Source organism: Pteropus vampyrus, unplaced genomic scaffold (assembly GCF_000151845.1).
Source record: "Pteropus vampyrus isolate Shadow unplaced genomic scaffold, Pvam_2.0 Scaffold82, whole genome shotgun sequence".
NCBI lineage: Eukaryota > Metazoa > Chordata > Mammalia > Chiroptera > Pteropodidae > Pteropus > Pteropus vampyrus.
The window spans coordinates 3410677-3415682 of NW_011888863.1; the positions used below are offsets into that span (position 1 = coordinate 3410677).

General features: G+C 38.9%; 1 protein-coding gene across 16 annotated transcripts in view; it reads left to right on the plus strand.

The window, feature by feature from the left end:
• PPFIBP1 (PPFIA binding protein 1) overlaps nt 1-5006 on the plus strand; it is a 154918-nt gene that overhangs the window by 4534 nt on the left and 145378 nt on the right. The gene's annotated exons all lie outside the window — the stretch shown is intronic.

Sequence of the window (5006 nt, forward strand, 5' to 3'; positions counted from 1 at the left end):
TGCATTGTGATGACTTTTTTATTTCCAGAAATTTCCTTAGAAAGTCATATTTGTTCTGAAGTTGAGAAAAATAAAATTGAGCAGCCAATTGTGAATCTTTCAGGGACCCATGATGATGATGATTATTTTAGCCATGGTCAAACAGATGAGTTGAAGCGTGAGATCCAAAGCGTTAAGGTTAGGGAAGCTGTGTGTTGCTTGGAGATGCAGGAAGCAAGGAGTCTGTCCTCCAGCCAGCATTTCCCTTCTACTAAAGGCTGATAATTTCATAATTAAATCAGTCATCAAACTGTCCCAAAGTTGACACTATCCAGAAATTGCTCAGGGCTTGTGCAGTTTCTTGCATCTGTAGTATATTTTATCATTTGTTTCTCAAATTCATTGCAGTGCACGTCAGAACCTTTTTGCTAGGCAAAAAGCCTACAGCTTTTGTCACATATATCACTACCACAAAGAGTGAGGCTTTATTAAGTAGAGCTAATGGATTAAAAAACTAAACTGAATTAACCCTCCCTACAAAATACAAAGACCCTTCTATTTCTTGGATACTCTTCATTTTAAATTTAGTCATTATTGATGCCAGTTTGGTGTTAGTTGTTAATGTTTCAAAAAGCCAAGTGGTGAGGATTTCTTTTACTTCAATCTTTTTTCCCCATTTTGAAGGATCTAGAACACTAAACAACTGGATTTTAGATTTAAAACATGGGCACTTCCAGGAGTTTTCGGTTTGTAGACCTGTTAAGCAGTGTTGAGGGGAGAAAAGGGTCTGAGTGAAATGTGTACCAGCCTGTACCCTTTGAAGAGCTTCTATTTGTGAAATACAGGTTTGGAGTCAGTGGTCCAGATGGGTGTGTCATCACAGTTTGTGACTGAACTTTGGTTGTATGTCTTCCTGGAACTTGGCGTGATTCACATTTTGACTGGGCCACACACACATCCTTGTTTCTGTTGGCAAGTGGAATGAGTTCAGAATAGAAAGATCATTTAGTGGTTTCTGTACAGTGGTGCACCTAAAAATGTCCATAACTTGAAGGAATTTTACAAACTCTAATTGCATTGAATAGCAGTCATTCTGGCAAAGGCTCATGTCTCAAATATAGATCATGGAGGAAGGAGATGAAGTACTATAATATTTGGACCTGGCCATAGGTATCATGGACTCCCTATGAACTCCAGAGTAAGGCTGGGTATTTTCACCTCTTGTTTAAGGAAATCAAGCATTTGACGTAAAAATAGATGCATGTTCAAGGGAGCAGATATGCTCATTCCTAGTGTGTATGTCTTTGTTAACAAGGGAAAACGTAATTTTACCTGGTCAAGGAGAGACTAAGGATGCTGTTTTCAGTAGCAAGTCCATTCATAAATCAGTGGCCAAATTCTTTAGACAAGCAGGGCAGTTCTCGGAAAGAAGTGGGTGAGCGCATTGGGAAGTATATTAACTTTTCCATGCTATGAATGTATTGCTGTACCATATCATTGAATATGCCTACGTTATCTTGTATTTCTGTGCCTAGGATCTAACTCACAGAAGTCCTTTTGCTGGTTTTCTGTCACCCTTCTTCATTTACAGTACTTTACACAAATGTCATCTTGCCACCACGAAGTTGTATAAGATTTTCATTAGGAAAGTTTATTGGATTTATCTGGAAGAAAGTGAAAACAAGGCTAAAACTCCATCCCTGCTTTCTTAATATAGCTTGATTGTGTGACTGCAGTTTCCTAAATAATGTCCCTGCGATGTGTATTTTTTTCTAAAGATGTTGCTTCTCATAACAACACATAGTAGAGAATTTTGTTTTGTTTGAACCAGAATTTGAACATGCTCTACTTTTATCTTGTGAGTGATAGGAGAGTCGAATGAGCTTGCAGGTTCTCATGTACATTAACCATGGGAGGTGAGTGAGCGGGAGGAAGGAAAACAGTGACAACTCGGAGGAAACACTCTGGTTGAACCTGTGAGTCTGCCGGGATGATTTGTGTGAAGTCACCTGGGACTCCGTTTTTCCTCAGGATCAGCTGCTTGGATGCTTTTGTAAAATTTTCACATTCTTTAGCCTCCACCCCCATCAGTGTGTGACTTTGCACAACCAAGAGAGCTTTTCAACACAGACTTAAGGTTCTTTTATTGCTTTTCTCTCTGCAGGGGACCTTGATTCTCTAGGATGACTTGCACTCTTATATCACCCTGTGGGGCAGACACAGCTAGATGCTCAACTCATACTCATTCCACCTCCTTCTTCACAACAGCAGAAGCCGTTTCGTTCGTTTGACCAACCTGGCCCGTTAAAAAACAAAAAACTTGATTTTCCAGAATCTCTTGCAGTTGGGGGGTGTCTAAGGGACATAGGCCTGGGCAATGAGATGTAAGTAGCTGGATGGGGCTCCCCTCCGAAAGCTCTTATAAGGGGATGACCTCGAGGCATCCACTTGTTAGGCCTTTTGTTCTTTGTACTTCTTCCTCCCTGGAACATGGATGCTGTTTTCTAAGTGGAGAAGCCATTTTGTGCCCAAAGACAAGAAACTTGAGGGGTAAGCAGGCTGAGAAGCTTATGGCATTCTGAAACTGCCGTACCAGACCTCTTCTGCCCATTGCTTGACTTTTTGTGAGAAAAAGAAAATTTGGTTAAATCACAGAAGTGAGGTCAAATGTGATCTTAACTGAGTTTAAATTTTTAAAAAGTCATAGTTCATCTTTTCTCTAAGAATTAAAAGGCAGCATTCTGTATGACAAAAAAAAGCGGGGGGTGGGTGGGGTGTTGGACTTTGGAGCCCAACAGACCCTCAACCTGCATCCAGGCTTTGCTGTTTATTAAGTCTAATATTGGCAAGTGATTCAACTTCTCTGGGTCTCAGTTTTCTCATCTATAAAATGATGGTACTGATTTTTATCTCATAGCATTTTTGTCAGTCTTAGAAATAATTAGAAATTACTAATATAAATAATAATGACAGATTTTCAACAAATGGTGGCAGCTGTTATTGAAGGAGAGTGTAGTGGGGAACCTGAAGAGGAGGAGGCTAGTAATTCAACTTCTAGTAAACATTGATTGAATGGCTCAATGGTAGGTTAGCTTTAAAGCTGCAACCATCTCTTGTCCTCAGTCTCACCTGCCTAAACCAGAATGCTTGGAGCTCTTCTGTTCTCCAACTTTGGCTGAAAAAGCAAAGGATGTCTCTATGAAAAGTTTTTAGATATGGCATAGGGATGAAGGGAGTGGGCTCCAGAGTCAGACAAATGTAGATTAGAATCTTTTGTCCTTACTAGCTGTGTGATTTTGCCTTCTCTGAAATGGGAATATTTGGGTGGTTATGAGAATTAAATATGCTAATATATGTGGAGCACTAACAGCTGTTTTCTTAACACACAATGAGCACTGTTGATGACAGATGTTGTTAGTATTTCATTGAACATTTGTTAAGCAATTCTTGGCTTTGGTAGGAGGTCCTCTTGGAGATGTAAGGACAAACAGAGATGATATTTACCCTTGAGAATATTCATATGCAGGAGATGGGACAGAAAGGGGATGATCCTTTTATATAATTGTAATAAAAGACAGATTTAGAATACGATTTAGCTGTTAAAAAGTTGCAAAAATATACTGATTTATATAGATGTCTGTGATAAATATTTTAAGAAAAAAGCAACCAGGCACATATACATAGTTTATATTTGTCGGTGCATGAAAAATTGCTAAATGGGGTGATTTGTGAGGGATGGGATTAGGATGGCAGGGGAGATGAAAGGGGCGTTAGTTGTTTTTTTTTAACAGCATATTAATGTCTGTTTTACAACAGTCATGCATTATTCTTGAAATATAAAATGTATTAAAGTTTAAAAAATCAGTTTGTTGGGCCTTTGGAGGTAGGTGGGAGAAGATCTTGCTATGAACTAGATTAGTCACTTGAGCAAAGGATTGAGTTTAGTGGGGTCCCACTAGAGGAGGTGCGATTTGAATGGCTTTTGAAGGCTGAGTAGGAGATTTTGAGGAGATAGTGCAGGGAGATGAGCAAACTTGGGTTTGGAACAGAATGCAGAATATAGTGAGATAGAAAGATCAATATTATTAAAACAAGTAAGATATACTGGAGCCAGATCTTAGAGGGTTTTAAAGAGAGTGATGAGATTATGCTTTAAAATGAGATTTTTTGGGTGTAAGGTCGGGTGGGATATGAGAACTATTATTTTATAAAGACGACTCTGGAACTAGGATGTGGGAGTTAGCTGGGGTATAGCTGGGGAGTTGGCAGAGGTAGTGGGGATGGATAGAACATCCTTAATCAAGAAAGGCACACAAGCAAAAGTTGAATTTTATTGGGAAACATGATGAATTACGATTTGAACATCTAGAGTTTGAGATTCTGTCATGACCCACAATAACCTCCCTGTGTTTTCTCTGTGTGCAAAGGGATAAAATAATAGTACTTGTCTCAGGGTTTTAGGAGAATAACCAATAATAACAGCTAATGCTTACATAGCACTTGGTCTGTACTATGCACAGTTCTAAACACCTTACATATTTTAACTTAGATTTAATCCCTATATCAGCCCTAAGAAAAAGTACTGTTATTATTATTTCTATATTATAGATGCAGAACCTGAGGCACAGAGAAGCTAATTGAGTTTCCCAGGTCACACGGATTGTAGGTGTTGGACTCAGGATTTAAATGCAGGTAGGTATAGTCTCCAGAGTCACCATCCTCAGCCTCTTCATATTTCTGCCTCTGGCTTAGTTCTGCACTTGGCATGTTAAAAGCTATTAAATAACTGGTTGATCTTATCCACATGACAATGTTAAGAATTAGAAATTTAGGTTTGGAGTTTAGGCAAAAACCCTAGATTGATGGATCATGTCCATAAATAATGAGAGTAGGTGAACTTGCCAAAGAAGAGGATGTAGAATAAAAAGTAAGTACAGCAGGTCCTAAATAACATTTTGTTACAACTTTGAGGGAAAAAAAGTTGCTTCCCAGCCAGGGTCACTGTCTGTGTGGAGTTTGTATGTTCT